General features: G+C 45.0%; 1 protein-coding gene across 3 annotated transcripts in view; it reads left to right on the forward strand.

The window, feature by feature from the left end:
• The window catches only part of LOC140714325 (protein ERGIC-53-like), a 121415-nt gene that overhangs the window by 92811 nt on the left and 13939 nt on the right, over positions 1-14665 (forward strand). The gene's annotated exons all lie outside the window — the stretch shown is intronic.

A 14665-nucleotide genomic window follows, 5' to 3' on the forward strand; every position in this document is an offset into this window, starting at 1 on the left:
AGATGCCATAGCCATGGGGGATGGGCATCATGGCAGATGCAGCCGGAGCATGAAGATCACTGGGCCTCAACGATTTAGCGCCACAAAGTCCACACTGAAGCTCCCCAGATACGATGGTACCAGCCGGCGCAAGTCAAACTTGCTGCATAGCACAACGGGTGGAGCCCCATTGAGTCAGACTTCCTTTGCCCTGGCACTGGAAGGAGATGCCCTGTGGGCCCTCCTCGACCTTACACCGGCAGAGCAGTGTGACTACAGGGCCCTCGTAGTGGCTATGGAACTGCATTTCGAGCAGAGGGCAAGTACTGTGAGGCAGACAGTGTTGTATGGGAGGAAGTCTGGGGCATTGGCAGATGATCTTTGCCACCATGCTTGGCATGGCTGCACCCCGTTCCCTCCCGTGACCCAGGAAGAACTTGCCCTCCATGCCTTCGTAAAGGCGCTGATGCTGGAACGCCTTCGGCAGCACCTTCGCTTGACATCGCCATCGTCGCTGGACGAGGTGGAGAGGGCAGAAGCAATTTCAGCCCCCCAAGGTGTTTCAGTGTCGCCCCGCACACCGCGAGCCCGGGCTTGTGTCACTGAGGGTGAGGACGAAACTGATGAGGAGCCAATGAGACCGGTCCGACCAGCGTCACGCCGACCCCGCCAGTGGCCACGAAATGACCTTTGCTACCGGTGCAGTGAGGCAGGTCATTTGGCCTGGGACTGCCCCGCACCACAGCTCAGAGCAACCTTCGGGAATCGCCAATCAGGCTGCGCCACCCGAAACCTCCAGCAGAATCCCTCTGGAGCGCCATTTCGGTGAAGAACAAGGTTTATACGTGGACTGCGTTGGGGAGGAGGGCGTCAGATGCCATGCGTTGGTGGACACAGGGTCAACCATCACTATCATCCGTCCCGGTGTTCTCCCCAACACAGACCAGCATCCCCGCCTAGGTGGACAACGACGGTTGCTGAGTTAACGAGCTTCCTCGCCTGTCATTGTGGACCCAAATGCTCACCACAATATATTAAATAGTTACCGTAGATTCCGGATTTTAAGCCGCTACTTTTTTCCCACATTTTGAACAGCTTTGAACTCTGCGGCCTTTAATCCGAAGCGGCTAATACATGATTTTTTTCATGCCGCCTCGTAAACATTTTGCCTCATAACAGTAGACCAATAAAATTGATGAGTAGTTCACAGAGGTCCAATGAAATTGTACGATAAATCAAGCGCACTTTCACAATTAAATTATTGTAAATCAGTCATTTGTACTCACCCTCATCAACATGGAAAACACTCGAAGCATTGTGCTGCCTTATGGCAGTTACTTAGTTTATAATATTTTCGCTTAGTAATTCGTTTTCTAGTTAAAGTTAGAAGAGTTTTAACTATATTTGTTTTCTGTACTACAGCGCGGGATGCTATGACGTCACACCCGGTTTCGCGGTGTCTTGTGGGAAAATGCCGGTTTGCGATGAAACGGGACGGAGGGAGGGAGCGCATTACGCGAGCGGCTTTGGATCTGAGCGAACGCTGCTTTTAAGTTAAAGGTGATCAATAACTTTTTCTGGTAGGCTGCAGTATATATATTTTTTACCAGTCGTTAGGAGATATTGGAATGTTGTTCAGTAAAGAAGTATACGCAACGTATATTTAAAAGTAGCCGCGTTACGGGCACGGTTCGAAAAAAAGCATTTGCAATATGTATTTGTTTTTGTTACCATATGGATTTAATTAAAAGTTAAAAAATCCTCACGTGTAATATCTTTCTGTGTAAATATCTCATATTACAACGTGGGACACCTGCGGCCGAAAATCCGGTGCGGCCTAAAATCCGGTGCGGCCTTTACAATTAAAAAATTGATTTTATTTCTAAAATTAGAGCCAGCGGCTTTTAATCAGGTGCGCTCTGTAGTCCGGAATCTACGGTAAATAAGTAATGAGGTCGTGTTCATGGGTTCAATGTCCATTCAGAAATCAGATGGCAGAGGGAAGAAGCTGTTTCTGAATCACTGAGTGTGTGCCTTCAGCTTCGGTACCTCCTTCCCGATGGTAGCGATGAGAACAATATGTAAATTGCGAACAGGACAACACGTTACTCTGACTGTTTTGATGTATACATGCCAAATAATCTTGTACACTGAGAAAGCAGTGTAGCATGAGCTTTTATAGTTACAGAGAAAGTGCAGTTCAGGTAGACAAAGTGCAAAGGTCAGGGCAGACTGGGAGATTAACTTTTCATTTTAATCTGCTTGAGAGTCTGGCAGTGGGTTTGAGGCTGTACTGCAGCCTGGTGGTATGTTCTCTCAAGCTTTTGTACTGTATCTTCTGCCCATCGGTAGAGGGAGAAGAAAGAACTAAAGTGCCAGAGAGGCTCCTTGATTATGCCGAGCACTCTCCAGAGACGGTGGGAAGTGAAGACAAAGTCATTGGAGGAGGAGGTTGGTTTGAGGGATGAACTCCTCTGCATTCACAACTGCTGCTTCTTACACTCTTGGACAGAGCAGAATAGAGCATACAATATACTGGAGGAAGTCGGGCAGTTTCTATGGAAAGGAATAAACAGCTGGTGTATTGGGCCAAGACCCTTTACAAGGACTGGCAAGCAAGGGAGGGGATGCCATAATAACAAGATGGGGGAAGGGGAAGGAGTACTTTTTTTTTGAGACATTGTAAGTGTCGTTACTTCGATGTACCTGTGTTATTTTTGAATAATAATAATAAAAAGATCTGCAAAGAAAAAGAAGGTGGGGGAAGGGGAAGGAGTACAAGCTGGAAGGCGATAGGTGAAGCCAAGTGGGTGGGGGAGGGGAGGTGACGTGAGAGGCTGGAAGGTGATGGGTGGAAAAAGAAAAGGACTGGAGAAGAAGGGATCTGATCAGAGAGGAGTAAGCAAAGGAGGAGGGGCACCAGGGGGGAGGCAATAAGCCGGCAAGGAGAAGAGGAGGCAAGGGGGAGTCAGAGTGGGGAACAGAAGAAAGGGAAGTGGGAGGGTGAAAAATTACTGGAAGTTAGAGGAATTGATGCCCATGTTGGACACTACCCATACAGAATTCCCCAAAATGGAAGTGGTCCTATCATGAACATCGTGGACAAGGCAGATTCAGGTTCTGATTTATTATCACATGTACAGTACATCGAAACATACAGTCGAGTGTGCTGTTTGTGTGAACTACCAATGCATCCAAAAATGTGCAGGGAGCAGCTCCCATTCTGGCACAAGCATAGCCTGCCTACTCGGTCTGGCAGTGGGCATATCAAGCTGTGGGGCATATGAATTGATGCTCTGTATGGTACATCAATAAAAAATCAGTGAGGGACATTGGGGTCATGCCAAATTTCCTCAGCCTGCTGAGGAAAGAGAGGCATTGGCGTAGATGCTTGATGGTTGACATGGACTTGATAGGCCACCGTGTTAAGGCTCTCAGACTGTAGTTATTTGTTAATACATGTTAGCAAAGCATGTACATTAAGCTATGATGATTAACATGCATTGTAATTGACTGTACTGGTAATCAGTTGGTAAATTTAAGCATGGTTTGCTTTGAATAGAAAGGACATTTTCACTGTAATATTGGCTGCTACTGTATGTTCTTGAGCAGATTACTGTTTTCATTCTGCATCCAACCTGTGTAGTGGCCTTCCAGACATGACAGCAGTAAAGTGCTTTGGGCTGCTTCTAATTAAGTTCAAGTTTATTGTCATTCGGCCATATAGGTTATACTGGCAAACAAAACAATGTTCCTCTGGACCAAAGTGCACAACACAGTACATATAACTGTCACACAACACAGAAGGTATAATATAATGTAAATGGTAAGACTATTGGCAGTGTGGAGGATCTGACAGATCTTGGGGTCTGTGTCGATAGGGCACTTGAAGCTGTTGCACACATTGAGAGTGTTGTTAAGAAGGCATATGGTGTGTTGGCATTCATCAACCGTGGAATTGAGTTCAAGAGCCATGAGGTAATGTTACAGCTAAATAAGACCTTAGTTAGATCACACTTGGGAGTACTGTGTTCAGTTCTGTTCACCTCATTACAGGAAGGATGTGGATACTATAGAGAGAGTGCAGAGGAGATCTACAAGGATGGTGCCTGAATTGGAGGATGTAACTTATGAGAATAGGTTGAGTGTACTTGGCCTTTTCTCCTTGGAGCAACGGAGGATGAGAGGTGACCTGACAGAGGTGTATAAAATGATGAGGGGCATTGATCATTTTAGATAGCCAGAGGCTTTTTCCCAGGGCTGAAATGGCTAACACGAGGGGGCATAGTTTTAAGATGCTTGGAAATAGTATGTGAGGATGTCAGGGGTAAGTTTTTCACACAGAGAGTGGTGGCTGTTTGGAATGCACGGCCGTGGAAGCAGATACGCTAGGGTCTTTTAAGAACCTCATAGATAGGTACATGGAGCTTAGAAAAATAGGGGGCTATGCGCTAAGGAAATTCGAGTGGTTAGTAGGTTAGTTGGTCGTTGTAAATTGTCCTGCACTTTGGCTAGGTGGGTGGCTGGAAGGGCCTGTTTCACACTAACTCTACATAAACAAAACAATAAGGTGCATTTGCAACACAAATGAAAAAGTGAACAATACATATGTTACTGGCACCTCATGTGTGATGAGACCTGGCTGGAATGTGACAAGGCTGACATTTTACAGGGCTTGTTTCCTTTCTGTAGGGTGGAGTTACATTCATGGAAAGGAGTGGCATTGCCTCCTCGAGCAGATTACTTTGCTTCTGCCCGTGTTCGAAGCAAACCAATACTAATCCATCCAGGGGCTGAAACCTAGTTCGAAACATAAACTCAGAAGGAAGCTGACGTTTGGACTGAGGCCAGATTTGCTTTCACTGTGACAGCTTGTTTTGACCATTTGTGACCTAGATTTGTCAGACTAAATACCACGTGAAATTTATTTCAGGGAACAGTGAAGGCTTGAGCCGCCACCCTTTTGGGTGAGATGAACAATGTACTATGGAGGAGTACATATGTCTAGAACCCTGTCTATGGAGGAGCACTGCGAAGGTGGGGAGGGGAGGTGGGCAAATTCCATGCGATGAAAACACCGCAGTAGCGCAGTTTGAAGTTCAGCCAGTTGCGAAGGAAGTTGGGCAGGACAAAGATGCAGCAGATCATAGGGTCGTCGAATCATAGAGCTAAATGGCATGGGAACAGGCCATTCGGCCCAACTGGTCTGTGCTGACCTAGTTGCCTAACTCAGCTAAACCCATTTACCCATAAACACAAGAGATTCTGCAGACGATGGAAATTCAGAGTAACAGACACAAGGTATTAATGGAGCTCAGCAGGTCAGGCAGCATCAATGGAGATTAATAAAGTGATGACGTTTTGGGCCGAGACCTTTAATCAAGACAACGGAATCCTGATGAAGGATCTTGGCCTCTCCATTGGTGCTCTCTGACCTGCTGAGTTCCATTAAGATCTTGTGTGTATTATGCTGGATTTCCAGCATCTGCAGAATCTCTTGAGTTTATAATCAGATTAGTCTTAATTTATTTTCTCGGCTGAAGGTTCATAGTGTTTTCAGTCTGTTGTAGGATCAGCTGAACTGGAGCTGCCATCCTCCTGTCCTCGACAGCACCGTGCTCAAGATCACATTACGTTTCTTTGCTCTGGGCTTATAATGTTCAAGGTCCTGTCTTATGACGTCATCGGCGACCTCATGCTTCCAGCCTCGTTGTGTCCAGTAGAGTGGAAGGGTGACTGTGTCAACAAGCGTGTCCTTCAAATAGATGCACTTTCCAAGAAAGCACTGCAGCATGCAAATGTGTTTTGCTTGATCTGATGGCAATCAAAGAGAGAGATTCAAAGCTTGACATCGTTACTGAGGCAGAAACAAATAACCAACAGGAGACACCAAGAAATGGATGTGGTTATTGACAACTCAGCTGAGGTGGGCCAGTTACCCTTAAACTTGTTCTGTCACTCAGTTAGATTGTACGTGATTCTGTTCCTCAATTTCATTGGCATATCCTGGTTTCATAGTCCTAACTATCCTTATAAAATTATCCCTTAAAATATCAGAGAAAACTTGCAAGGATGTTAGTGGGACCTGAGTTATAGGGAAAAATTGGATAGGTTAGGACTTTATTCCCTGAAGCGTAGGAGAATGAGGGGGAGATTTGATAGAGGTAGACAAAATTATGAGCAGTATACATAGGGTAAATTCAAGCATGTTTTTTTCCACTGAGATTGAGACTAGATTAAGGATGAAGAGGTGAAATATTTAAGGGAGACCTTTTTCACTTAGAGGGTGGTGAGCATGGGGACCAGACTGCCAACAGAAGTGGTGGATGTGGGTTCAGTTGCAACATTTAAGAGAAGTTTGAATAAGTACATGGATGGGAGGGTTATGGAGAGCTATGGTCAATGGGATGAAGCAGAATAACAGTTCAGTATGGACTAGATGGGCTGAATAGCCTGCTTCTGTTACGTAGTACTTTATCATTTGATGAACAACTTGTTCTAGATTCCTACTATTGCTTGAGTGAAGGAATACTTCCTGACACTACTCTTGAATATTCAGCTGAAGCCCGCTCACCTTGGCTAGGCATAAATTCTTGCATTCTTCTGTTGCATTTCTTGGGAATCTCTAGACCAAATTAAAGTGGAATTTATTGTCACGTGCACAAGTACGGTGAGATACAGGTACAGTGAAAAACCTGCAGCAGCATCACATCCATGATGACACAGACAACACACAGAGCATAACTTATACATTAGTTATACATAAATTACATAAGACAGTGAAGAAAGCATAAACAAGACAATGGCAGTGGATAATGTTTAAAACAGCGAGCAGCATTTTCAGGGAAGTGCATCAAGGATCAAATTTGTTTACCATATACTCTAGAGACTGTTGTGTATGAAAATCTCAGGCAATCATCAGTTTCTGAGATACTCAACACACCCCATCTGACACCAGCAATCATTCCATGGTCAAAGTCACTTAGATCACATTTCTTCTCCATTCTGATGTTTGGTCTGAACAACTGAACCTCTCGACCATGGATGTGTGCTTTTATGCTTTGAGTTACTGCCACATTGTTGGCTAATTGGGTAATGTGTTAATGAGCAGATGTACAGGGGTACCTAATTAAGTTACTACTGAGTGTACTCTGCCCTGTAGTTGAAGAAACTTCTCTCAGTCCCGAATGGTTGACCACTTTTTTCATGTGTGATGTGGCTTTGACAATGTTCGGGAGAATCTGTGTAAAGTTGTTTTTCTGTCAACCAAAAATTTTGTAGCTTGTAGAGGTAGGTCTTATTCTTATAAACTCCAGAGAATAAACTCCTGAGGCACAGTAAATTGCATCTCTGCAATCTAGGGTGCCCGTGAACTCTTTCTGTTCCAAGTGCAAACTTATGTGGAGGGACCAGAATTGTATACATCATTCCCGAAGCAGTCTTATAAAGACGCTGCCTAATGCCAGGAAAGAAGTCTTCACTCAGTGATGGAGTTGTGAATAAAGTGGGCGGTATTAAGTGCCTCTGTGCATTTTCAAGGCATCTACGCACTTGCAGTGAAGAGGATATACAGGCAGATCCTGGGATCCATTCCTGAGAACAGTCTGTAATCTGATTTCTCCGTCTGTTTTCTGTAGTGGCCCATATTGCATCACTCAGGGAAGATGGTCAGTATTGTCCAGTTGGGCTGAAAGGCCTGTTTCCATGCTGTATGACTCCACATACATACAAATTCTCTCAGTTCATTGGATGTTCATTCTTTAACACTGAACCTTCCAGTTTAAGATGGCGCTGCTGAACGTGGGTGACAGCTTACTGGTGGTTCTCAAAGCAAGAAATTTGAGTAAGTAACACTTTTTATATGGAAAATTCTGGCCAACGATCACTGAAAAAGCAAGGCTGATCCAAAGGTCGAGGTGTGTTGGTGCAAGACAGAGCTGGAGCAAGGTCAAGGCGTTTTCCAGGAGAAGATGGAGTCAGTTGGAGTTGGAATTGGAGACATAGTTGAACCAAGAGAAGTGGCGAAAAACTGAAGCGGAGCTGTTTCAGAGCCTGTCCACCTAAACCAGGAGCGAGCTTTGATCCATGTAAGTGCCGTGCCGATTTGGAAAGGTCGTGTATGGGCCAGAAGCGGCCCAAAGTGTGTCACTGCAGTGGAGTCTGGGGAACCACCCGTTGCTTGGACAAGTTAAACGCCAGGCCAGATGGACTGAAAAGGCAAGATTTCGGGTCCGGTGGCAAGGGTGGAGCCGGTTCTGCCCCGTGACGTGTTACTCTGCACTCCTCGGCACCGAGGTTGTATCATACCCCGGCTGGTCTGGGCTTAGTGCCTGTGAGCTTCGCGGTGATTGGCCTCTGTCTGATGGACTGACGCTGAGACTGTGGGCCCGCTCTGGCTGTTCCAGCTCTGGCTTCAGGTTTATGGACTCAATTTCATTCGGAATGTGCTGATGCTTGCTTTATTGCTTGGATCATTTGATTTGTTTTTTTTTTCCTCTTTGCTCATTGGATATGTTTTTTTAAATTTTCTTTTTGGTTTTTTGGTTTCTTGTTTTGTGGCTGCCCGTTAAGCGGATGATTTTCAAAGTTGTAAAATTTTTACATAATTTGACAATAAAATGTACTTTGAACTTTGTATATAATTAAACCAATGGTATTGGTACTCTATCCAGCCATTAGTGAATACTATGATATACTGTATATTATTATTTCTAGCTTGAAAAACGCTTTAACAGTGTACGGGAGAATCTGCGTAAAGTCAGATTTCTGTCAGGTTACTTGTAACCCGGGGAGGCTGTGCAATGCTTCTGAAGATGAATGATTAGCTTTAATTTTCACATGTACATCGGCACTTACAGTCAATTGCATTGTTTGCCTCAAATTAAATCAGTGAGAATTATGCCGGATGCATTTTCCGTAGCTTCCACCATCCTCAATGGGATCCTTCTATCAAACTTATCTTTATCTCTGTTCTCCCCCCCCCCCCCCCCCCCCTCCACCCCATGTTCCACTTAAAGATCCTGATGAAGTCTCAGCCTAAAACAGATCGCTATTTTCCTCTCCTTGGATACTCCCTGACCTGTTAAGTTCATCCAGAATTTTGTGTGTCTTGCTTAGGATTGTGCTGGACAGCCTGCGAGCGTTGCCACGCTCCTGGCACCAGTATAGCAAGCTCACAACTCACTAACCCCAGCCGTAACACCTTTGGGATGTGGGAGGAAACCAGAGCGCCCGCAGGAAGCCCGTGTGGTTACAGGGAGAATGTACAAACTCTTCACAGACAGTGGTGGGAATTGAACCACAATCTTACAGCTAGCACAGTAATAGTGTTACGATAACCACAATGCTACCATGCCATCCTGTTAGATACATTGATGTAACAACAATGGGGTATACTAGAATGTAACCATATGGTGTAGGTACAGTATGTGCATTTTATGGATATGGGGTGAGTTGGAGCTGCCCCGCCCCCCACCAGTGTTTGTTCAGTAGAAGACAAGGTCTATGGTGGTCGCCTGAAGATTTCAATGCACTCAGTGACTGGACTATATGTATATATATATTTTTTTTATTGCAGTTATGTTTTATTGATAAACTATTTGTGCTTGCTACCTTGTGTGTGTGAGAACTAGGCCTCAAGCTGTGGCGTTGTCGGTTTACAGCCGCCAGGGGAGAGGCGTCTGATCCGGTGCGCTGCACTGGGGGCAGTGTGGCGTGGCATCCAGGCTGGAGTCGGTGCTCGTCCCACCCCCCGGTGTTCCCTCGGCAGAAGACAAGCTGTATTGTGGTCGTCGGCACTGGACGGCTTGTGTTTGGACTCTTTATTGTGTGGCTGTATCTGTCTACATTAGGCATGCTGTGTGGGCTTTGTGCTATGTGCGACTGTTGGTAACTGTGTTTTGCACCCTGGCTCAGAGTAACCCTGTCTCGTTTGGCCGTGTTCGTGAGTACAGTCGGCCCTCCTTATCCGCGAATTCCGCATGCGCAGATTCAACCAACCGTGGATCGGGAAAACCCGGAAGTTCTCTCTCCAGCACTCGTTGTTTGAGCATTGTTTGCCTCGCGTCTTGTGTTGCGAGCGAGAGGAAGGAGTTTAAGGCTAGTAAGGGATGGCTGGCTAGCTATGTAAAGCGCTACAGCCTCAAGAACGTAAAGATCACGGGAGAATCTGAATCGGCTGATGCCGAGACGGCATCAGTGTTCCCAGAAGAGCTACGATGGTTGCGTCAGTACTGAACATGTACAGACCTCTTTTCTTGTCATTATTCCCTAAACAATACAGTTTAACAACTATTTACATAGCATTTATATCGTATTAGGTATTATAAATAATCTAGAGATGATTTAACGTATACGGGAGGATGTGTGTAGGCTATATGCAAATACTATGCCATTTTATATAAGGGAATTGAACATCCACATTTTTTGGTATCTGCGGGGGGGGGGGGGGGGGTTCGCGGAACCAATCCCTCACGGAAAAGGAGGGCCGACTGTATTCACATATATTTGAATGACAAACTTGAATTGAATTGAATTTTGATCTCAAGTGATGTAAGACTTGGGTCATGAGGAAATCAGAGAGAATTTGGCTTTTCTCTATGAGAGTATGTTTGGACAGATAACACATATGAGAGAACTTCAAACTGATAGCCAGCTAAACTTAAGACAGATGCCATGTTGTCCTCACAAGAGAGGGTAGTCACAGGAATAACATGCTTAGAAGGATGGTGGAGGCAAAAACTTTGAACCAACGGCGAGGCAGATGGTGTGTAGGAGGAAAGCTCCTGGATGTATCTAGAAGGATAAGCTAAGATGCTATAAAAAATGATCTTCGTTTTGTGGCCTCTGCAAGAAATAGTACTTGTGATATAGAAACAAGAAACAAAGGGGAGAGTGGGGGGAAGCTGAGGAAAGGAATTTTGGACCATTCCTGTTGCTTTACTTTCCAATCTTGCTGAATAAATCTGTGGATTTAGGGATGGATTCAATCTCTGGTTTTCTTTGGAAATATCTACCTCTGGCATATTTTGAAGAATTTGGGAGAGATCTCCATGGGTCTTTGACAAAGGCTTCAATATGATCACTAAAGCAGGTTGTAAGTCCTGATGAAGGGTCTTGGCCCAAAACATCGACTGTTTATTTCTCTCCATAGATGCTACCTGACTTGCAGTGTTCCACCAGCATTTTGTGTGTGTTACTCTGGATTTCTAGCTTCTGCAGAATCTCTTGTGTCAGCAGGTTATTGCGTGATAATCATATTATTGGGTCATACCGTATCCAATCTGCTACTGCTCTTCACTAACAGAGAGGTCCCATCGGTTCTACTGATATCTCGTAGCCCACCAAACCAGCTTAATTCTCTGTCTTTGTCAGATGATGGTGCCCCTCATCTAAAAACATTAACTTTTTCTCCGATGCTTTGCTTTCCTGCATTTTTCATTTTACGCATAGAAAAATGCATAGTATCCAGGACATCTTCAAGTAGCAATGCCTCAAAAAGGCAGCATTCATCATTAAGGACGCCTGTCACCCAGGTCATACCTTGTTCACGTTGCTGCCATCAGGGAGGAGGTACAGGAGCCTGAAGGCACACGCTCAATGATTCACGAACAGCTTTTTCCCCTCTGCCATCCAATTTCTGAATGGACATCAAACGTATGAATACTACCTCACTACATTTTTATTTCTATTTTTGCAGTACTTATTTAATTTAACTATTTAAATATATATTTACTGTAATCTATGTTCTTTTTTTCTCTATTCTTATATATTGCATTGTACTGCTGCCGCAAAGTTAACAAATTTCACGACATATTCCAGTGATGTTAAACCTGATTCTGATTCTGCTTCTGTTCAGTATTCAGACGTGTCCCACTTCCATGACATCAGCTACTCACTACACAGACTGAATGTTCTGATAACTGCCCCCACTGTGCCATTTTGACCCACCGTTCATTCTCTCCACCTTCTCCCACACCTTCCCCATACTGAAAGCCTTGCACTTCTCTCTTTCCCGGTCGCAATGAAGGGTCACGGTCCCCAAACTGTTTCTCTTTCCGCGGATACACCCTCCTGTGCTGAGTTGCTTTCCCATGCATTTTCTGTTTTGCTGTCATTATTGCACTGTTCTCTGTAGTAGGCTGCTGCCCATAAACAAGTTCCCTACATTGCGTCGGGACCTATCCCCAACTCTTCCCTCAGGCTCTAAAAGTGCTTTTGGATGTGGATTTTTGTTTTGTGGTTACTTTGAGTGTGTTTCAGCTTCTGACTGCACAAGCGTAGGCTTTCAGTTGCAACCTCACACGAGAGGTTCTGCAGATGTTGGAAATCTTGAGCGATAACGCGCACAAAGAAATGCTGGAGGAATTCAGCAAGACGGGCAACATTGATGGTTCGAAAGTCTCAGCCCGAAACGTCAGCTGCTATTCTCCTCCATAAATGCTGTCTGGCTGCTGCGCTGCTCCTGCATTTTGTCTGCGTTGCTCTAAGTAACTCTTGTTTGATGATGTTGGGGGATCTTGCTGTGTTGAAAGATCTTGCCCGGTCTCTAATTTGATTCCAGAGAGTTTTGTGAGCTCCACTACACAAATGCAAATTATGTAAATACTTTTATACACAATATATTCTGTCGACACTGGTCAGGCCGCATCTATAGACAGCAAAAAAAAACGGTCAATATTTCATGCTGAGAATCTTCAGGACTGGAAAGGAGGGGGCAGAAACTAGATGAAGAGGTTGGGAGGAGGGGAAGAGGAGATAAGGTGAGGGGGAAGGTGGGTGTTTGGGGAGGAAGTGATGGCAAAAGAAGCTGGGAGGTGATAGGTGGAAGTGGTAAGTTCAAAGTTCATTTATTATCAAATTATGTATACTCTATACAACCTTGTGATTCATCCCCTTAACAAAGAAACCCAATAGAACCCATTAAAAAGAAGACAAACACCCAATGTGCAGAAAAAAAACAAATCTTGCAAACCATAAAAGTGAGCAAATAACATTCAGAACTGAAGTTCACAGAGGTGAGTCCACAGCCACGAAGCCGGTCACAGTCAGTCCAGGAGCCGCAGCCTCATTTCAGTGCAGAGATGAGTAAACCTCACTGAGCAGTGAGCCAAATACTGGCCTGTCTCTCTGACCCCAACACCCTGACACTTTTCACTCTGGCCCAGCATTTAAATCAGCGAAACAGCAGGTCGTTCCTCACTCTCAGACCCAAGTGAGAGCAAGGAAGGGCTGAAGAAGAAGGAATCTCATAGGAAAAGACAGTGGACAATGGAAGAGAGGGGAAGAGGAAGGGAACCAGAGTAAGGTGGATGGGCAGGTGAGGAAAAGGGAAGAGGTGAGAGGGTAACCAGAATGAGGAATGGAAAGCGTGAGAAGAAAGGTTTATTAATTATCGAAAGTAAGATAAATTGATATTCATGCATCATGTAGGAGGCTAGCCAGATGGAATATGAAGTGATGCTTCTCCAGCCTGAGTATGGCCTCATTGTGGCAGTGGAGGAGTCTGAGCTTGCATGTCAATGAGAATGGAAAGTCAGGTTGAAATGGGCTGCCACTAGGAGCTCCTGAATTTTGTGGCAGACAGAGTGAAGATAAGAGGCAAAGCTGTGTCAGGTCTCACTGATGTAGAGGAGGGAGCTCTGGATACTATAGAGAACCCCCAACAGACTCACAGGTGAAGTGTTTCCTCATCTGGAAGGACTGTTTGTGAAGAATGGGAGGAGATGTAGGGGCAAGTCATAGCACTTGTCATGTTTGCAGGGATAAATAGCAGGCGAAAGATCAGTGGGGAGAGACAAGGGGAAAATACCTAACGGGCTTGCAGTCTTTTTCCAAGTAGCCAGTGACCACTGGAGGAACTCAGTGACCCAAACAGCATTTGTGGAATTTCAGTCATCCTCTTGCCTCAGTAGATGCTGGTTGTAATGCGCTGAATTTCTCCAGCATGTTAACATCGATTTCTCCAACTGTTGGTAATTTTTACCTCTCCCCCTTCCCTCTTATGCAATCCCACTCTGACCTCTTACCTCTTCTCCTCATCTGCCTATCATCCCCTCCTGGTGTCCTTCCTCCTTCCCTTTATCCCATGGTCCACACTCCTCTCCCATCGAATTCCTTCTTCAGCCCTTTAACTTTTCCACTTATCATTTCCCAGCTTCTTACTTCATCCCTCTCTCCCACCCACCTGCTTTCACCTATCACCTTCCAGCTCATCCTCCTCTCCTTCCCCTACCCCCATTTCTTATTCTGGCATCTTCTCCCTTCCTTCCCAGTCCTGAAGAAAGGTCTTGGCCTGAAAAGTCAGCCCTTAGTTATTTTCCATCGATGTTGCCTGACCTGCTGAGTTCCTCCAGCATTTTGTGTGTATTGCTCTGGAGTTACAGAATTTCTAGTTTCTCCAGCCATTTAAAAAAAAATTTTTTTTTGTGTGAAATGACTCAGAACAAGCACAAAAATGATGCTGGAAAGACTGGCCTGACCAGGCAGCATCTGTGAGCACAGAAAGGTCAGCGACCTGGAAGATTAACCCAGATGATTCTGATGAGTGTTCTCAGTATTACTAAGGAATGAAATGCAGATGGAGCCCAATTTGGAGATTGCACCCCCAAAATAGACCTGTTTTAGATGTTAACTCTGAAATTTCACTTGTTTAAATTGTTAATCCCCTTCCTCATTAATAGTGACA

The sequence above is a fragment of the Hemitrygon akajei genome, chromosome 21 (genome assembly GCF_048418815.1).
Source record: "Hemitrygon akajei chromosome 21, sHemAka1.3, whole genome shotgun sequence".
NCBI classification, from domain to species: Eukaryota; Metazoa; Chordata; class Chondrichthyes; order Myliobatiformes; family Dasyatidae; genus Hemitrygon; species Hemitrygon akajei.